Source organism: Pinus tabuliformis, chromosome 4_2 (assembly GCF_031772625.1).
Source record: "Pinus tabuliformis cultivar Carrire ecotype Pingquan chromosome 4_2, CPIR1, whole genome shotgun sequence".
Taxonomy (NCBI): Eukaryota; Viridiplantae; Streptophyta; class Pinopsida; order Pinales; family Pinaceae; genus Pinus; species Pinus tabuliformis.
This window is the reverse complement of record NC_142304.1, coordinates 1,020,337,804-1,020,360,614: the sequence shown is the minus strand read 5'-3', so window position 1 is coordinate 1,020,360,614 and position 22,811 is coordinate 1,020,337,804.

The following is a 22,811-nucleotide window of genomic DNA, read 5'->3' as shown; positions in this document are numbered from 1 at the left end:
TTTTAACTATAATTTCAAGTTACCTCATAATATTACTCAAATTTCAAGTGTAGACACATGTTGGATGCATAACTGAATTCAACGTCCAGTAGGTACCCACTCTGCATATTTTAAGTAGACCTACACTAAAACAAATTTGAAAATACATCAAAAAAGGCATTTGAAAACGTTTTTTCATGTATTTTCAAATTTGTTTTGGTGTGGGTCTACTCAAAAGTATATAGACTAGGTACTCGTTGGATGTGGAATTCAATTCTACATACAACATGTGTCTACGCTTGACATTTTAGTAAACATTAAAAGAGATAAGATAAAAATACATTTTTAAAAGGTAGTTTTATTTCTTTTTATTTAAAATTTCATAACTATTATTTTATAATTTTAGTTATTATTTTGCTTAGGAGACCCATTTTTAGACCTCAACGCATATAATGTTCCTGCCCCCAATCTTTTTGTCTATCTATGTGGATGGTTGGATGTGAGGTCATGTGGTTGTCTGGATGGTAGAGGTAAATACTATGGAACAAACTCTAAAGTTAGGTCTTTGGAGCTTAGAAAGAATTACTTTTGGATAATTCCCCTAATGATGCAACTTCTAACACTTCTCCTCTATATGGACATCAATGTCACAATGGTTGTAGTGGTTATTGGTATCTTTACATTTTTGTGATATGGCTACCATGTTTTTATCTTTCCCCCTTTCTAGTTCTCTTTCCCCTCCTTAGAAGTGTCATGATGCTCTTCTTATTTGACCCACTTGATTTCCCTCGTTTCTAACCTATATTCTCTAGTTATTGTGCATATACACAAGCCTCATCCACCAATATAGGTTTAAACAACATCACTTTCTTTCAAAGATGGTTTTGTAGACCCCCTAGATACTTAAGGAGTATGTCTAGGACCTTTGGAGAGACACACAACATTATGGCCATATTTCTAAATTCTATGTTGTACTCCTTCATACTCTGCCCTTGTTTTTTCCATGAGTAATGCCACCGAATCCAATGGTCCTTTAAATACTTGATATAGTGAAATTGTGACTTTATATGGGTTTTGAAATCCTCCCACTTAATAACTAGATGATATCCCTCCAACCATAAGATCTTTGTTTGGAATTTCCACCAGGTCATGGTATCACCCTCTAATTTGACCTAATAAAATGAAATCTTCTATTCTTCCTCTATATAATGAACACTAAAACAAACTTTTAATTTTTGCAATTATTTATTGAGCTTAAAAGCATAAATCTCACCTTGATATGGCTTGATGTTGACCTTCACCTCCATTTTGAATAGGGATTTTGAATGCATTGATAGATAAATTCCTCTTGTGGACAAGAGTGATATCTCTAAGTTTAGAACCTAGAGCTAGAACAAAAAAACTAAAATGGAAAACTTTGCCTCAGTTTAAAATGATCAAATCATAAATAAGAAATAATGAGATGAGTGTTTCATATCTTGTTAATCAACGTTTGTCCTCGCTAGTTTCCTGTAATATTAGCTCCTAGATTCATCTATAGTCCTCAAGAAGAATAAACTTGTAGATACCACAAATAAACAAGAGATATAAACACAAAAAAATAATTATGTTTTGAAAAAGACCTATACATATGATGTTAGGTCCCTATAATACTAGTGATTGCCCCATTACTATTGTAGTTGTATCCCTTATTAATATTTTTGTGCCCCTATTGTCCCCATATTGTTAATACTGTGCCCCATATAATCCCTCTATTGTTATTTTTGTGGCTATATATTATTATTGTTAGGTCGGCTGGGTTATATTGTGACTTCTTAGACTCGTATATATAGAAAGGAGGTTTTGTCATTTGAATCATCCAAGAATTGTTCATTTATGTAGTGTAAAGGAGGTTTCCCCCTTGAAGAGGTTGAATTCTAAGGCGTTGATCTATCTTTTCTATCTTTTTGTGAGCTGGTTTCATAACATTTGGTATCAGAGCTTTGGATTCTAGGGTTTCGCTGGTCCAAATAAGTCATCGTGGAAGTTTCGCTATAACTTTTTTTCTGCGACGTTTAAGAAGCTAAAAAAACCCCATTTGAGAAGACATCGCACTGAACCTCGGGTCCGCATTTCAGAGCTTTTCATGCAATATTTGCAGAGATATGATCTGAGGAAGTTGGTCTTTTTATAGACTCCTGAATTACATTCCAAACAGGTGACCTAGGGAAAATCGTCATAAATTTCTCCCTGAGCATCGGATTGAAATTTCATAAGAAGGTACACAAAGAGGATAGATTGCAGTTTCTTGCATATATTTTTCAGAGCCAAAGGTTGAAACAGTGACTCGTGGCACATCGTACAAGTTTTCTCTATTGAACTAGTATATAATCAAGTCACTATGGGAGATTTGGCATAACTCTTCCCTGGAAAATCCAATTTGGATCAGACTGGTGGAATTGGAAAGAGGACATAGAGGGCTACCGTAGATCATAATTTCAGAACTGAATGATTCGAAATTACAGAGATACATCAGATTCAATATCTAGCTCCTACAAAGTGAAAAAAGGTGTGTAATTTTTTCAATTTTTTTAATAAGCTTGGTTTGAAAAATTAGTTTGAAGGAATTGAAAGGGCATACTAAAGAATTATTATCAATAATTGATGCCTCGAGGAAAGAAAATGAAAAAACCTAGTAAGCAACCTGAAAGCTCTAGCATGACTCATGAAGAAGAGGAAGAAATGCAACATGATATATCAAAATTACGAGACCAAGTGCTACAAGTGTCACTTGCACAAAAAGCAACAGAATCTAATATGGATGGTTTAAAGAACTTGATAGCTACGGAAACAAGAACCTGATAGCTATGAAATTGATCAAATTCAGAGTATATCATCAAGTGGAAGAACTTACCCGCTGAAGATTCCACATGGGAGGATGATAATTTTATACATAAGCATCCAGGACTACTCAAGCATTGAGGGCAACAATTTTTGAAGGAGAGAGGCATGTTAGGTCCCTATATTACTAGTGTAACCCCTTATTTTTATTAGTGCAACCCCCTTATTATATTTTTGTTCCCATGTAGTCCCCATATTATTATTATTGTGCCCCATACAGGCCCACTATTGTTAATGTTGTGCCCTTACATTATTATTGTTATGTCGACTCTGATTATATTATGACCCCTTAGACTTGTATATATAGAAAGGAGGTCTTGTCATTTGTATCATCCAAAAATTGTTCATTTGTGTAATGTAAAGGAGGTTTCCCCCTCGAAGAGGCTGATTTTTAAGTCGTTGATCTATCTTTTCTATCTTTTTGTGAGTTGGTTTCATAATAGTGCATCTATGCAATGATCATAAATACTTAAATAAGTCTATCACAACCTAGACTTAACAGACAGGCTTCAGGGTCTTCATCTCTATCATGTGATTGAATCTAACCATGTGAATCAATGTGTTGAGGTCAAACATGGTAGAAACCTATAACACCCCACCCCACATTTACCTTCTTTTATCGACTCTCCAGGGTAAACATGAGCTAAGAGTTACTATGACATGACCCAACATCCAAGATTTAGTTATGGAATTGGGGTTTATAATTCAAAAACATACTACGACCTCCCAAGAGCACCACATCACCAAGATACCAGATAACATTTGTTGATAATATTTTCCTGGGTTGGAACTATCTTTTTCCAGACCCTACATCCCAGTTGCACACATGCCAAGCTATGCATGTGGTTGGAAAGCTGCAACCACATGCATAGGATTTCCTCGATGTGGTTTTTGCTGAAATCATTCAGTTCAGAGGGTGTGACTAGCAACCCAATTCCATACCCACATCTGCCCAAAACCTTCCAAAACTCTGTCAACAAAGTATTTGTGTTTGTATATTTAATTCCATGCTCTACTCCTACTCCAAACTTGGAAAATATATGATAACCATTTATACAAAAGTTTTGTAGATAAAGTGCATATGACACATGAATGTATGTTTGTTCAGTGACTCATTAAGTCATCTGAGGATTATCGAGAAGGCTCACTTACCTCTCTTACTAGCTATATAAGCACATGTTAGCTCATGCATTCAAATATATAACAAAGAGCATGTCAAACCATGGAGTAGGACCATAACAAGAGCACATATCATAATGATAAATATACCATGCTTATAACCAGTATTCAACTAGAAAGGAACCATGATAGACCATTCATATAATCACATACTAAGCCAGAGATTGTGCTCGTTGATATCATTAAATATTAACACATATTACCATATGAGAATTGTAGGTTTTAACCCCATATAGAAATTACCTGCATACAAATTCTAAAACTAGAAAATAAACATTGGCAAGACCATAACACATAAACAAATATACACAAAGATTTTCCCCTCGATCCCAAAACCAGGACTACTATATTGATTTTTCATTATGTTCCTTTCCATGTTACAATACATATATATACATGCCGAATAATCCATAAACCCCAATCCATTAACCCTGGATTAGAACATAACCATAGTTCCCTTGACCGGATATACACAATACCATGGACTGAAAGCCATCGCACTCAAAACCATGTGTGAAAACCATGCACAAAACCATAGGTAGGTCCGCCCAACTAATATAGGGTCCAAAAAAAAAAATCCTGGAATGCTTCCCCAGTCCCCATACAGGGGGGCTACCACCCCTTCAAACCCCCCTGTGACCCCCCCACTACACATTGGCGCACGAAGGGGGGGCGCTGCCCCCTCTAACACCCTAGTTTATCTACTAGGACTAGTTGTGGAAAAAATATAACACAACCCAACATTATCCCACTTGTTGTTTTCCTTCCACAGGAGAGCTCAGTCATTAATTCAACCCTGTAATGCCGATTGTTTCTCTACACCAAGAGAACTTCTCAGAGCTCACAAGTTTTGTCAATGCATCTGCAATATTCTTGAAAGTGTCCACCTTTACCAAAAACACCTTTTTGTCTTCTATCATATCCCTCACAAAGTCATACTGAACATCAATGTTCTTTGTCTTTGAATGATAAGTAGGGTTCTTTGCTAAGAAAATTGCACTTTAGCTATCACAATCTATCCTTATAGCTCGTTGCTTGCATCAGTGGATACCATGTATTTTTCCTCTGCATTTGAAATTACCACTATAGATTGTCTCTTAATCATCCAACTAACTGCACCTCCAAATAGGTTAAACACATACCAAATTGTAGATATTCTCTAATCTAGATCTCCAGCCCAGTCTTCATCAACAAAGCCACGGATGTCCAAAACTCTGTCCAATCCTAGTCTTCCTTGGTGACACAAACCATAACCACTAGTGCCACGCAAATACTTGAGAGACCGCTTCACTGCTGTCAAATGCTCCTTCCGTGGTTTTGACATAAACCTGCTCAATACTCCCACTGCATGTGTAATGTCTGGTCTGGTACAAACCATCACATACAACAGGCTACTGATTTCACTTGCATATGGAACATGGGACATGTCCTATTCCTCTTCTTGTGTCTTGGGACATTGTTTAGCAGATAACTTTACACCTACAGGAATAGGAACCTTCACCGATTTACTATCCTGCATATTAAACCTCTGCAGTATTGTATCCACTTACCTCCTCTTATTTAACTAGAGATTCCTCTTTCCCTGATCTCTTTTAATTTCCATGCCCAAAATATAGTTTGCATCACCAAATTCTTTCATGTCGAATTTGGAGGAAAATTGGGTCTTTAAATCCTAGATAATTTCTTTGTCATTTCCAACCAATGAAATATCATCCACATACAAGACTAGATAAATAACATGGTCACCAATTAATTTAAAATACACACAGTGATCTGCTTTTCTTTTGGTGAAGCCAAGTCCCCGTATAGATGTATCAAATTTCTAATACCGCATCCTTGGTGACTGTTTTAACCCATACAAAGACTTTTTTAACTTGCATACCAGTTCTTTCTTACCCTACTCCACAAAGCCTTCAGGTTACTTCATGTAGATCTCTTCTTCCAGATCCCCATGAAGAAATGTTGTCTTCACATCCATCTATTCTACCTCAAAATCAAAAGCAGCAACAACAGATAAAAATAATCTAATAGAAGCTACCTTGGCAATAGGAGAAAAAATATCACCAAAGCCAATTCCTGGCACCTGGGAATAACCTTTTGCTACTAACTGAGCTTTGTATTTTTCCACCTTTCCTTCTGCATTCATCTTCTTCTTGAACACCCATTTGTTGCCATTGGGTTTCCTTCCAGCCGACAACTCCACCAGATCCAAAGCCTCATTTTTGTGTAAAGATTCCATTTCATCAACCATGGCTTCTTTCCAGAATTTTCAATCCTCTGAATCTACTACTTCCTTCACAGTTCTGGGATCATCATCAGTAATAGATAAAGCAAAATTTGAATAGAAACCAGATGGGCTATACCTTTTTGGCTTCCTTCTTTCTTGAACTGATCTTCTCACAACTGGAGTTTGTGGCTCTTCATCTTTTGATTCCTCTTTTGCTGTAGAATCTGATTCTTCCTCCTTAAGCTCAAACTCTATCTTGTCAGGTTCCTTTGGTTGGAATTCATGTTTAATAACATATTTCACCTCTCTAAACACCACATCTCGGCTTTACACAACCTTCCTTGTTACTGGGTTCCAAAGCTTATAACCCTTTAAACCATCCTTATACCCAATAAAGATGAACTTTTCAGATTTACTATCCAACTTTGTTCTTTTCTCCTTTGGAACATGTACATATGCATCACATCCAAATACCCTTAGATGTGAAATAGAGGTTTTCTTACCAGTCCATACCTCTTGTGGAGTCTTATCCTCCAACACTGATGAAGGTGATCTATTAACCAGGTAACATGCAGTCTCCACTGCCTCTATCTAGAATTCCTGTCCTAACTCGACAACACTGAGCATGCTTCTTGCCATTTCCATCAATGTCTTGTTCATTCTTTCTAAAACTCCATTTTACTGAGGTGTGTATGGAGTAGTATTCTGTCATGCTATACCACACTTCTTATAGAACTCTTCAAATTCCTTCTTGCAAAATTCTCCACCGTTATATGTCCTCAACACCATTATCTTCTTCTCCGTCTAGTTTTCCACCAGAGCCTTAAATTCCTTAAACTTGTCAAAATACTTCAGATTTATTCATGATGAAATATATCCATGTATTCCTTGAGAATTCAACTATAAATGATACATAGTACACAGACTTACCCAATGATAGAACCTTCACAGGTCCAAACACATCACTGTGCATAAGATCTAATATCTGTTTCGCCCTCTTACCACCAGAGGGGAAACTCACCTGATTCTGCTTCCTATATACACAATTTTCACAGAAATCAAAATCCAGAGAGCTATTAGTCATACCTTCTACCATACCTTTACGATGAAGTATTCAAAGGCCCTTCTCTTCAACATGTCCAAGCCTTTTATGCCATAGCATTGTCTTTTCTCCAAAGACCACTATACTTTCTGCTCCACTTTCAGGAACCACAGAACTATTTCCCCCATCAATAACATTGATACCTTGCAGCTTGTACAGAGTTCCAATCTGAACTCCCAACATCAATACCAGTGCTACTGGAACCATCTCGCAGGTATCTTTCTCGAACACTGTTTTTACACCTGCATCATCTAGCTTGCTTACAAAAATCAGATTTCTGGCCAATGTAGGAATACGCAGAACACCCGAAAGTTTCTAATCCTTCCACCTTGCAACTTCAACTTTAATGTTCCATGACCAAAGATTCTAGCCTTCCTATCATCTCCTAAGAAGACATCACCACCATTGTATTTCTCATACTCACAGAACCACACTCTATGGGGAGTGAAGTGAAAGGATGCACTTGAGTCAATCAACCATGCCTCATGATCTACATGTGTACTTGAAGAAGAAGCCAAGTACACATCCCCACCTTCATCTAAGGTGGTTATTGCCTTTGTAGAAGGAGCATCATCATATCCCTTTCCTTTGTTGGGAGCTTTAGATTTACAGTCCCTTTTGTAGTGCCCTTCCTTTCCACATTTCCACCACACCTTTACAACTTTTCCTGGAGATTTAGATGTCCCTCTAGATTTAGATCTCCCACTCGAGGACTTATTTCTATTTTTGTTATGGGACCATCCTCGTATAGATAAGTCATCACCATTTTGGATCTCCATATTTTTTCATCTCAGCTCCTCTGTCAGCAAGGATGAGACGATTTCATCAAACAGCAAGGTAGTTTCATTGCTACCTATTGCAATAACCAGACTATCCCACGAATTTGGTAGAGAACACAACAAAATAATGCATTTATCTTCATCTGAAATTTTAATATCAATAGACAATAACTAGCTTACCACAGTATTAAATGCGTTCAGATTCTTTGTCACCGAGTCTCCATCTTTCATCCTCAGGTGAACAGTTTATTCACCAGTGTTATAGAAATTTTTGGGCACTACAACCCCAAGCATGAAATGTCCATAAACCAAGGGCTCCTAAGTCCCTAAAAGTGTTTTTATAACCCCTAAATGAACAAGGTCAACAGATTACAGCTTCTCCCAGAAGTTCTCCATGAAAAACTGCTCAGAATTGGTCAAAATAGGATCATTTCAGCTGCTCCACTGGCCAAGTGCGTTGCATCTCACCTAAATACACTGTGCCGGTGTGTTGCATTTCAAAAAGACCTTCTATGGGGTGTAATGGGCGAGAAATGACAAATGGCAGTGTCATTCCGCGAGGTGGAGAGGCAATGGAAGCTTCCAGAATCTTCTCCTGTGACACATGCCTCTCTGAATTCGACCAAGGATGAGTAAGAGATCATCAATCTCCAAGTGGAAGCAAGAACTATAAGAGGGAAGACACTAATCAAATCATAAGCTGACTCATCTCCATTACAGATATCTATATATGGATCCCTCACCCCAGAAATCCAGAGGTTGGAATTTTGCATATAGTAAGGAATTGTTGTTGGTTTCTTGAGACAAACATTAGATTGTTGGGTGATCTAAGCTTTGTATGAGGTGAAGAGGGGCTTCTTTGCTGAGAGGTTGATGCTGGGTCAGAACAACTGGTTGTAACTCTTCTTGGCTCTTTCTTGTTTATCAATAAAAGTTATTCAAGTTTTCCTCCATGCTTTTGTGTCATTGATGTTTGCTACATTTGTATGGTCAATTTACATCTGATCCTAGATTGTTTATGATTATAGATCCATGTCTTTGTATAGTGCTATGCTACTGTGATCTTACAAGTACTTTGTGAAGCTGGGCGTGCAAGGGAGCAGGTAGCTAAAGACTATCAAAGAAGAGAGGAATCAAATCAGGAGATTAGCGCAAGACAGAGGTTGGTCTTTCTGTTCCTCTCTATCTATAATTCATAAAGGAAAAACGAAAGTAGTTTTTCTCTGTTTGTTTCTAAGGCAGTTGTCACACCTTAGTGGGATAGAGCAGTTCTATATAGACACTTTTCCCTGTAACAACCAGAGACTTATATTGGTACAAAGTCCCTAACTTGTCCCACAAAGCCTTCATCCTAGCTTCCCTTGATACATTCAACAATATTAAATCCGAGACACACAATTGTATTGTGCTCTTTGCCTTCCAATCCAACTTCTTCCATTCTTCATCGGACACTTCCATTGGTTTGGTACCTGGTTCTACTACAATCCACTGATCTTTGTCCACCAACACATCCTGAATATTGAGTTTCCACAACTCAAAACTCTGACCATTGATTTCTATCTTTCCATTGCTTGCCATCTACTTTCACCACCATAATCGATCCCACAGATCTCCCACTGAATAGGGTCTACCACAAGCCTGAGAAAAACCCCTCAGCGACAAAGGCTTCCCCTTGAAGCCAAAATAACTCTGATACCAAATGTAGGTTTTAACCCCGTACATAAATTACCTACATACGAATTCTAAAAAATCAAAAATAATTAATGGTGAGACCATAACACATAAAATAAATATACACAGATATTTTCCCCTGGACCCCAAAATTAGGACTACCAGATTGATTTTTCATTATGTTCGTTTCAATGTTAGAATACATATATATACATGGCAAAGCATCCATAAACCCCAATCCATTAACGCTGGATTAGAACATAACCGTAGTTCTCTTGACAGGATCTACAAAATACCATAGACCGAAAACCATCGCGCCTAAAACCATGTGTGAAAACCATTTACAAAACCATAGGTAGGTCTGCCCACCTAATATAGGGTCCAAAAAAAAAATTCCCGGTGCGTTGCCTCAGACCCCGTAGAGGGGGGCTACCTCCCCCCTCAAACACCCCAGTGACCCCCTTGCTGCGCATCGACTCAACGAAGGGGGGGCTTTGGGTCTAGTCATGGAAAGAACATAACACAACCCAAAAAGAATGCCAACCAAGTGAGGGACTTCAACTTACTACCCGACCATAGATTGGGACTGAAGCAAATATTTATTTTGGCCCAATCACCCCCATGCCATATTCCAAGCATGAATGTGGGATCACATGGTATAAACCAAAATATAACTAATCAGGACTTCCAAAGGTAAACCACCTCAACCCTCCACCATAGTGATATCACCTAAACTAGTCCAAAAATCACCAAAACCAAAACCAGCTTGGATGCATCTGACTTCTTTACAATACCCAGAGGAATTTTCTTGTCTCCACCCATCGGTCAAAATTTCTAGGAGAATGCCCATCTCCACCCTTGACCCTCAGGAATTTTCATGAGACCACCTCACTAGGATCCAAAATCTACCAGCCATCCAAAGCTTAACCAAAATAGGGAACCCACTACATCATGTTTGTCTAGGAAATAACAAGGAAAGATTGAAACCACTGTAAATCAAGGCAAATCCCATGCTAAAGATAACAAACATAAACAATCAACCAATGCATGTACCATGCATCAAATCCCAACATGCTAACTCACACATGCACACAGTTACCTATAAATGCACAACTATTTTCTGCCCTTACTTTTTGTTATCCAAACTTCCACTTGCATTCCCTTGCTTTCTTTTGCTTACTTGGGTTCTTCCCTCTCTCTCTCTCTTTCTTGGAGTGTGATTTCTAAAAACTGATCAAAAGCTTAGCAAAAGCTGTCAACTGTTTCTTAGGTTCCTTTTTACGATTGATGCCTGATCTCTCTTCCTTTTCCTTTCATATTTCCTTTAATTTTCCTTTATTTTGTCTCTAATTTACCTTGCATGCATATTCTTATCTCTTCATCTTCCTTTTCTCCTATTTTCCTTCATTTGTTATATTAAATTTCCATTTATTGCCTTTTTTTCTTTGCCAATGCCAATGCCAATCTCCATAGCCATTAATTTATCACAAGTGACCCCCAATGTGATGTTTTTCCCTTCCATTCAACTTGGAATACGTGTCCCATGACCTTGGTTGAATTTTTTCCCTTTTACATGGAAATACAATCCAGGGTTGCTACAAAACTGTTGGAAATAATACTGAGAGGGGGGGTGAATCAGTATGATCAAGTTCTTTTAATAAATCTTCCTTATTTATACTTCGAATTATTTTTGCATGTCAGTACCATAAAAATAATGAGCATGAACAAGAAAAACAGATAGTCACACTAAAGAACACCAGATATAAGGTGGAAACCCAATGTGGGTGAAAACCACCTACTGCAATATGTCTCTATCTTCTTTCAAATTAGAAACTCCTTTTACAATGGTTTTGTACTGGTGCAGTCCTTTACCAGTACGCAGGCTGCAACCTGCAAAGAGCTACAACTCTCTCTCGTTTTCAAGTCTCTCCTGGAAGGGAGCTGCAACCCCCCTACTTCTTTTCTTTCAAGGACCACTTTTCTTAAATTTTCAAACTGGATCCATAAACATCAAGAGATCATCAAGTACAAGTAAATCACCCAGTCAATTGCAGTAACCAGATCAATAGTAACAGTAAACTAAACCCAGAACACCTTATCAACAGAGAAAAGTCAGTCAAATAAATGCCTTAATACAGATACGTAGTTTTTCTTTCTCTGGCATGCATTGCTACGCACTTCAGCTTCTGCACCTCTGCGTATACCCGCAGAGATCCTTTAACTGCTCTGCGTATCCACGCATTATTCCTTTAAATGTGCCACGTACCTTTACTGTGCCCACGCACCCACTGCTTCTATCGCGCCGTGTACTGCTACTGTGGCCACGCACTCTCAGATGCTATCGTGCCGCGTATCTACGCACCTGCGGCTTTTGTAGCGTCGCATACTTTCACTGTGCCTCCGCACCTGATCCTCTGTCACGCTGCGTACCCACGCACTGCGCCTTCTTCTGCTCTGCATACCCACGTAGTGCACCTTCTTCTGCTGTGCGTACCCACGCAGTGCGCCTTCTTCTGTTGTGCGTACCCAGGCACTTGCACTGTTAATCACCTACGTACCTCTGGTTAGGGCCGAATTGGCAGTCCCCCAGTGTGCCACAGATAGTCAGATGCCCAGATCTGATCATGCACCCGAGAGATCACCCTTCATAGATTCACCTTCAACTTCACTTTTATATAGATCAAGATTTTAAACCGATAACCCAATATTTCAGATCTTAAGATATTCAATTTGCAAAAGCTGCATTAGCCAAGTGATCTCCTTCCCTATTTATAGCTAAGCCCTTATTCACACCATGGGACAAAACCATCAATAACCAATAAAAGGGATCCAAACCGGGGCTAAAATAGATCCTATACCATGGGCCAAAACCATAGAATCAAGAACGGTGGGCTAAATACCACGGGCCAAACATAAGTAACCCCACATGAGCGCGCTTCTCTACCTTGAAGTGAGTGAACTGGGGGTACGCACCTCATGAACGGGTAACCTGCGGGTATGAATGCACTTCCTGGCCGCCGTACCTGTAGGTACGCACCTTTTGAACTATTCTCCTGCGTACCTCTTAATTTCCAACATTTTGAGAGCCTGATCAGAGCATTGCCACCTGTATGAGTTGCCATCAAGTACAACACATGAATCATAGAGCCATACCAGAAACATAATGCCAACAAAAACCTCTTGAATGTTGGTCAATAATGAAAATTGTTAACAGCCATGAAATAAACCACCAATAATGACAATGGCTCTTAAGGTGCTTGAGTACATTCTATGGAGTGTGAATAAATGATCTAAAGTCGAACACTCATAGAATCAATCTAGCGATGATCACCAATGTAAACCTGTCATAGAAGGTGAGGAAAATTTCTATTGTGGCATGTAGGCTCCAAGGTACTGAATGGTTTCTAAATCAACTTCCCACATAATGTGTTGAAGTCAATAAGAAGTGATTCCTCATAAGAGGGCCTTGATGTATCCCCCATCAATGACATGAAATAGGTACAAAGATGTGAAGTTGAATAGAGCACAGAGTAATTTAGGATAGACTCAGCGATGGCCAATGTGATAGAAGGCCTAGGAACTGAAATAAGGTTGAACTTCTCTTGAAAATATTGATGACATGAAAATTGTCTTAGCAACACTAACTGAGAAAGTCAATCACAAACTAAAGTGTAAGACTTTTCAAAGGGGTATGATCAATGAGAGACAAGTGGATTTCCAAACCTTGACAGAAGGAGTGAAAGGGTGTCATGTTAAAGAGTGACTTGCTAACATACAAAGTATATATACATTCCCTTCCCAATCTCCCCCCCCCCCCCCACCATTTTTGGCCAGTACCTATTTATTTTTATGTGAGATTGAGAAGGATAACATATGCATGAAGTATAATCTCATCTTTTAAATGAGTCCTTTGGAATATTTCTAATGAACCCTAGGAAGGAGTGGTTTGGTCCCAATTCAGATATGGGTCCTTCATTGTTTAAGTTTTACGAGTCCAATGAAGGTATAACTCGATGCCTTTTCATGTTTAAAGAGTTTTAAAAGAAATCAAACGAAAACTCCAAAATGGCCTTTTTTTTAGATTTAACGAGTCTGAAAATAGGATAAAAGATAACCCATTTTGTTCTTTCAACATAAAATTTTAATGAGCCTGACGAAAGTAAAGGTCAATGATTTTTCATATTTAGAGAGTTTGAAAAATCGAAAAAGAAAACTCCAGTAAATGTCCTTTCCATAATTTTAATGAGACCAAAAAAGAATAAAAGTATCCTCATCCTAAAAATTTCATGTTTCCATATTTACCTGAAATCTACACATACTCAAACAATGGAAATCATCATATATGCCCAAAAAGTATACTAAAAATAGGGAAAATGAGGTATTTTTAAATAAAATATTAAAATGGTAATATAAAATAATAAAAATTTCAAATTCCTTTTATTAAAAAGGGGAAAATTAATTTTATTTTTACCATTATGTTTTTACCAATTGTTGGAGTGAAAAAATCCTCATTTTAGCTTAAACTTCAGGATACGATTTCGGGCAATTCTGTGATGATTTCTGACGTTTTTTCTTCCATGTAAAATATCTCAACCTCCTTGTTGTCTAGTTAAATGCTCTCTGCAGACATACAAGATCCCTCTAGCCCAATGAGTGGGACTATCAACCTATGTGACAATCTACTAGACACTTTCCTAAGTTACAATTGAAATGAGAGATGAAGAAGATGGCCTACCTTGTTCTGATGCTATCACGTTCTCCTTCATTGAATGCCTTGAATCATCTGCGTCACAGGCTCATTCCTACTGCTCACAACATTTATGCACCTGCACAAGAGATCAAGACACAACAAGGCATGCAAATACAAATAGCATATTCAAAAGTAACCTACTTAACAAATCAAGGAGCGTTAAGCTAAATGATGCATGAGCATACACATTTAGGGAAGATGAACCAACAGTTGTATATTAATAGAATAGAGGAGGAAGCATACAACTAAACCTTGATGTCAATAGGATATCCTTGAATGAATGTCCAAGTCCAAGCTAGGCTCTCCAAGCACTCCTCCAAGCCAAATGAGTAGCATATAGGTACAATCTTAGCATAAGGGTGCAAATATACATAGACCAACCATTTGAGAATGGGAGAGGATGAATATATAGGTAGGGAAAGGGAGTTAGGATCTATCCAAAGATAGGAGTAGGCCTTCATTTCAAGGAAGTAGCTCATAGGGATAAGACCAAGAGGCCAAGTTGGGAGAACTTGAAGTCATCTACGTCGAACAACCTCCGACTCACCTCTCTGGAAGCTTCTAGATCACGAAGCTTCTCATGCTCTTTGGGAAAAATTCCTTTTTGGGATCATCGTGGGTATACAAGTAAACAGAATGATGCCATCATGGGTCTGGTATAGAGAAATAGGCGATCATCGTGGTTTTTGGTCTCATAAGAGCGATGATTCTCAAATTAGGGTTTTAGAGCCATTTGCTTCAGGGGAAGCTCAAGGCATTTTCCAATCAATGTCTTAGGGAGGGTCTGAGCTGCATATATGAATGATTACACTGCATGATGGTCATGTTTTGGGCACTTCGGGGTATGTCACAGGGAAATGCAGTTGCTGTGAAAAAATATTTTGGAACAGATGCCCCCTAAAGCATGAAGGTAGAATGGGGAGTGATCGCTGAGATGCTTTGCGAGCTGTTGCAAGGATGAGAAAAAACACTGTCAAGAGACCTACAAATCAAGGACACATATACATATCTAATATCAAAACATGAATCCATGGTATGGACGCAACCATCCAGATAATAAGGACTATGAAAAAGATCCGCAGTATGGGTGCAACCATCTGAATGAGAAGGATCATATGTAAATATAAGATCCAAGGTATGGATGCAACCATCCAATATAAAAGGATCATCATAAATGTAAAGTCCCAAGGTATGGTCACATCCATCTGTATAACAAAAACATGTGTACAATCATGAATAATACATAACTCCACGTAGCCTGCGTCATATCAGACAAGACGCAGGGCATTGTGCTCCATCCCAACCCGATCAAAGTACGAATTCTAACTTGCGAATGAATGTGTCAAAGTTGAACATGCTATAAAACCACCTGATTACTAGCCAATGATGTGGACCGTTACCAAGCACGAGAGAAACCACCAATAATGATAATGGATCTCAAGGTACGATAATAAAATCCATGAATGTGAAAAAAGGAGTTCAAGTTGAACACTCATGGATACACCTGGTCGAAGGCCAATGATGAAAACCTGTCATCAGATGCGAAGAACTTGCCATTAAGCACGCAAGATCCAAGGTACTGAAAGGGAGTCTCTAAGTCATCTTCCTAGATAATGAGTTGAAGTCGACAGGAAGTGACTTGTCAAAGCAGAGCCATGATGATTCCACCATCATCGACACGAAATGAGGAATAAAGTGGAATGAAATGAATAGGATCCAAGACTATAGGAAAGGGTCAGACAATGTATAGGTAATAAACTGTAGATAGGACTTCTCTTGAACATCGACGACATGAATCCAGAGTGGGGAAACATTTGACTCAACATAGGACTAAGGATCATGATGACGAAGTGGAATAGTCAGATGAGAGGAAAAATGGATCGCCCAAACCCAGGAGGACAAGTGACGGAGTGAGGATATCCCAAACTCAGACACGAGAAGTAGAAGAGTGTCTTGTTCAAGAGTGACATGATGCCTATACAAGGGATGTTTCACTTTCATTTTCCCCCACTATTTCTAGCGAGTACCCCAATTATTTTTTATCACAAGATTGAAGGGGGTATCATATGCTTGTCATATAAGTTCATTCTTCGAATGAATCCATCCTAATAAATTTTATGAGTCCTAGGAAGGAGAAACTTGGGCTTGTCATGGTGCCAAGTCTTTCATTGTTTAATTTTTTATGAGTCCAATGGAAGAGTAACTCGGTGTCTTTTTCATATTTAGAGAGTTTGAAAAAGAGATGAAAAATAAAACTCCATCAGGTCCCTTTTCCTAATTTGTCTCTCGAACCTGAAAAGGTAGAAAAAAATATTTGAGAGAACCTCTTGACCATGTCGACCAAGGTGTTCCATTTTCGTAAATAGTCAACCTCAATCCGAAAAAGGGGTAAACGTATACTGAGATGACGTCAATTCATTTAATTTAACGAGTTAAAAAAGACAAGTACTCAACGATCTTTCCATGTTTCGAGATTCAAAAAAGAGCTTAAATGTGACTCTAGGGAGGAACAAGTGGTATAAAATGATAACAACTGGTTCTGGTCATGATGGAACTGCTCAAAACATGTAATGGTCAAGAGGCTGGCTAATAATTTCACTCATCGCAGATGTTCCCCAAGAAAAGGTAAAACAACCAAGTGAAAGCATATGATCAACCAAAGAGATGGTGACGATGGAATGAAAGAAGCAAGGCTCATCTAGCAAAAATCAACTGATAAAAATAACAATCATGAGATGTAAAGCGAGAATGGTTTCATTTAGACACAAGATTGAAACATGAGAAACTATGCTTGAGTATATTTGAGGATGGTTTCATTTTTCACAAGCTTGAAACAAGGATAAATTATGCTTGAGATAAGTTTGCATGTCCCCAACATAATGAATCAATTCAAGGTACATGCCCCCCAAGCTTCATTTCATTCACCTAAGTAGACCACTGGTTACTAATAGGTAGATGGAATGAAGGTTTACTTACGAGATCAAGTGAAATACTCGATTGGGATTTTACGAGATCTAATCAAAGACTTGAATCGGAAGGGGATTTGTTTCACTTCTAAAGGAGCTTGAAAGAAGTAAAGGAACTATGCTCATGGGACCTATTTCATTTTTTAAACGAGGTTGACATAGTAAAAGAATTATCCTCATGACCCTTGTTTCATTTTTTAATGATATTGACACAAGACAAGGAACCTTGCTCCATATCCGTTGTTTCATTTTTTAAGGAGCTTGACACAGGACATGGAGCTCTGCTCCATATCCCGTTTTTCATTTTTTGAGGATCTTGACATGGGACAGGGAACTCTGATCCATATCTCTTGACCACAAACCAAAAGAGGCCATGGATTCCAAGAGGTTATCATCAGATGGGAGAAGAAAACTCTATAAGGGGTACATGTCCAGGGATCCAATGGAAAAATCAGGCCCCAATGTCCCTAGTACATGGCATACTACATCACCTACTAGATCATTAGTAGATGTGGGCATGGAATAGGTGGCCACATAATTAACCTGTGGTGTGGGTGATACAGCTTGCACATAAGAACCATTTAGGGATGATGGTTGATGGGGAGTTGATTCAGGACCAATGAATGTAAGGTGATCAATGATCAGAGTTCTTCCTTCATGTGGGAAACATATCACTCGAAAGAGGGAGGAAAAAATATATCCCATGACGTAAACATAGTCACGACCAAGGAGTAGATTAAAATCCAATTGGCCTTGGACAACCATCGCATCTGTATAGACAAACTTTCCTGCCAAAGTAATAGGTAACTTAGGAAGGATCCCTAACGGTTGACTAGTTCCTCTGTTAAAATCTAATAGCTTCTAAATGATGGGGACAAGCTAAGGAGAACCTAAATCTTTCCAAGCAGTTGAGGACAAAATTCTAACAGATGTGCCCTCATATATGACTATCTTAGGTATGGTCATATGGTAAGATTGTACTGTAATCTGGAAAGGCACATAAGATGGAAGACGATATCCTTCCAGTCAACTCCAATCGAAATAAGTGAAAAAACTAATCAGAGGGGGGGTTGTAGGAACATGAGCGCTACCCTCTTTCTCTATGGGAACAGGAGAACTAATCTCATGCACCTTAGAAACCAGAGGATTTCCTTCCATTTCATTCGAAACTGAAGAAACCAGAAGAACCTGAGCAGTACATTAGGGTTCACTCTCTACCTGAAAGGTACGGTTAACTGAAGATGGAGTCAAGTCTACCAGCTTCTCAACCAATGGTTGGTCGAGAACGGACTCACGAGACTCACTTTCAGAGAGAGTGGGGTTGACCAAAGATGAATTTTGATCAATCACTGGATCAACTAGTGAAGGATTAAGGGAAAGCTCTCAATAACTAACTGGAAGATGAGGTTGCGAAGATGTAAGTTTTCCAACTCTTTGGAAGCTTCATCCATAAGAGGACAAAGGTGAATGGGATGATTACCTTCACACAACTTACAGGGAAATTTTACTTTTCCCTTTTTCCCATGAGCTTTACTGTCACTAGTTGAAGGTTTATCACCAGCATGATCGCCAGAGGCTGATGAAAAAGGTTGATGTGAACCTATGGACCACACTTCTAAGACCTTGGGAATACTAGGACAATTCCGAAGAAGGTGGTCACCCTTACATAACATGTAAGGGAATTTTACTTTCTGGGGTTGGTTGGAAGATTTTTCTTCATTATTTTCATCGGTAACAATAGTTGTTTGGTTGCCCCCTTGCTTATTTTGCTTCTTCTTCTTCTTAGCTTCCTAGTTACTAGAATCCATACTTTCACCAGGTGAAGAGGAAGAACGAGGTGAAGAAATAGGTGAAGAAATCGAGGGATCAACTTTAGGATCAACATGAGGTTAATGTTGTTTAGGTGGAGGAGAACTTGGTTGAAAAGAATTTTGGACACTTGGAACCACCGAGGTCAAAAACAACCAAACTAGAAGACCAATGGTCAATCCAAGAAGGGACAATGTTGCCATATAGGGAGCACCAGTGTTTCCAACTAGGATTCCCATGAGAGGGGTTTCCTTAACTGGTAGACTCGGGAAATGTTTCCATTGGTATCAACCTAAGATCTACTAAGGAGTATTTCCACATGAAGAATGTTATTCCACGGCCAATTAATTGATTTTAGAATTTTACCAATAAATAAATAAATAAAAGGGTAAACTAGGCAAAAGTGTTTACTAAGTATCCGTGAACTACAATATACACCTTAGCTGAAACCAAGGACTTAACGTACGATGACCAGTCTCCCCGAATGTTGTGTTCATTGTATCACATTTACAAGGCAACTGACTCGATTACCTGTGGCTAAAGGATAGAAACCTAGTGGGGTCTCCCAATATATACTCGGCGGTACAGGGAGCACAAGTCTGTGTTAGTGTTGTCTAATGAAGAACCATTCGATGAGAGCATCTCGATATAATTACCTTACTGAAGTGCTTCCGATATACCTGAAAGTACTGGAGAACCTTCTATATACTTCCATACTCGGACAAAATTTCACCCCCGGGATACACTACAGGTAGTTAACGACAACTACTATGTTTAAAGACATCGGAACACGTCTCTAGCCTAGACCTCTAGATATTTGTGTTAAGTTCCAAATGCTCCTTAGGTTAATTGAGGTAAATTTTAAGTTTATCTTCAATTAAGTTTCAGTTTTAAGGCTCAAAACGATGTCACCTGAACACCTATGATGCAACTATATGAGAAAAGAAAAACTTTTCGTTTCAATGAAAGCTAGACTAATCAAGGGAAGAAATTTCAAACAAAATGCATCATGCGAAAATTCCTTTCACTAATTTTCATTTTTGTCTTCCAAATGCAATGCCAAAAGTAAAAATGATTTTGACTTTTCATTATCCTAAATGAAACTTTTTCGAAAGAAAAACGATTTTGAATTTACTAAAATATATTTATATGAATTATGTTTTTCTTTTCATTTTGAATGATTGGATGCACCTAATACAATTTTTAGCTTTCAAACACTGAAAAATGTGATCTATTTTCAATGATGAATCTCAAAAAATAAATTTTCAATGCAACTAATCTAATGCAATTTCACGAAAAGTAAATTTTGAAATACAAGCTAAAACAAATGCAAAACGATGTTTCCAATGATTTCCACATAAAGCAACACTTAATCAATCAGCAAAACAAACATCTCAACGACACCAACAAGTAGCAAGTGATGACCAATTGACTAGAAACCCTAGAACTCATTCAGATATCACTTCAAAGCCAATGATGAAAATTTTGCAAATTAATCAAGACAACCAATCAAAAACTGACAAATCCAATCATACAGGATAGGAAAAGACCTTAAGGGCCAAGACACACTGGATTCTAAGGAAGAAACCTTAAAATTCTCACATTCAAGGATCATCGCTACTTTATATACCCAAACCCGTGATGATTGGGTGATCATCGCTACTTTGCACAGCCAAACCCGCGATGGTCGGGATCATCAGCACTACTTTGTATAGCAAAACTAGTGATGATTTTCAGTGCGACCAAACAGTGAAGATTTTTTTTTTTCGATCGTGACTGTACAGGTAAAAAATTGCGATGCTAGCGTGACTATTAGAGCTAAACCCATGATGAGCAAGGAATATGGGAAAAACAAAAAATATTCCAAGAAAAAATCCAGACTTAGCACTCTAAGGCAGTAATCAATGATGGTATAAACCGAAAATGATGCAGAAAAGTCAAGAAATCGACAGTTGGTCTAAGTAGTCAAAGGATCTGATTGAAGGATTGGATGGAAAGGGTTATAGTTTCCCCAGCGGAGTAACCATTTTGTTGTCTAGGTAAATCCTCTTTGCAGAAAGATATGGTCCTAGAGCCCAATGAGTGGGACTAACAACCTACATGACAATCTACTAGACACTTTCCTAAGTTACAATTGAAATGAGAGACGAAGAAGATGGCCTACCACGTTCTAATGCTATCACGTTCTCCTTTGTTGAAGACCTTGAATCACCTGCGTCAAGCTAAATGATGCATGAGCATATACATTTAGGGAAAACGAATCAATAGTTGTATATTAATAGAATAAAGGAGGAAGTAGACAACGAAGCCTTGATGAATGAATGCCCAAGTCCAACGTAGGCTCTCCAAGCAGTCCTTCTCCAAGCCAAATGAGTAGCATATAAGCACAATCTTAGCATAAGGGTGCAAATAGACATAGAACAACCATTTGGGAATGAAAGAGGATGAATATATATGCAGGGAAAGGAAGTTAGGATCTCTCCAAATATAGGAACAAGCCCTCATCTCAAGGAGGTAGTTCATAGGGATAAGCCCATGAGGCCAAGTTGGGAGAGGTCAACCTCGTCTACACCGAAAAAACTCCAACTCATCGCTCTGGAAGCTTCTAGATCACGAAGCTTCTCATCCTCCTTGGGAAAATTGCCTTTTTGGGATCATCATAGGTATACAAGTAACTAGAGTGATGTCATCGTGGGTCTGGTATAGAGAAACATGCGATCAACGCGGTTTTTAGTCTCATAAGAGCGATGATTCTCAAATTAGGGTTTTATACCCATTTCCTTTAGGGGAAGGTCAAGGAATTTTCCAATCAATGTCTTAGGGAGGGTTTGAGATGCATATATGAATGAGTACACTGCGTGATGGTCATGTTTCGAGAACTTTAGGGTATGTCACAGGGAAGTGCAGGAGGCGTGACAAAATACTGCGTAAGACTCCTCTTCAATTTCATGTTCTTTATTTTTGTTTTCCACGATGTTTTTGGCTAGTTTTAATTTTTAAAGTAGAGGGAATTCCTCCCTAATCTTGTTTCCCTCACCCTATCGGGAATTGCCACATTGTATAATTGTCGCAGTTCCCGAATGGTCGGGGTGTGATGATGCAGGAGCATGAGACTTGGAGGGAAAATCTTCAAACTTATTCCAAAAATCCAAAAAAATCTATAGGCAAAGGAGTGGGGTCCTTTAGCCAGCAATTTTCATGCTTTTCTAGCTTAGGATAATGATAAAATTAATAATAAGATCAAGTTGTAATAAATCACTTTATGATAAGCTGTAGTAGCTTTATTGCTTTAAATCACTTTATGTAAAAAGCCATGCTTTTGTAAAGGATAATGGCCGAGAAGGCTTTATCTATTAATTATAAATAAAATAACGGGACGCTCTACAGAGATTAGATCCCGGAGGCATTGTGTTCTTGAAGAATTCTCTCTGTGCATAGGAACTTACAGTTCTCTGTTAACTGGTATATT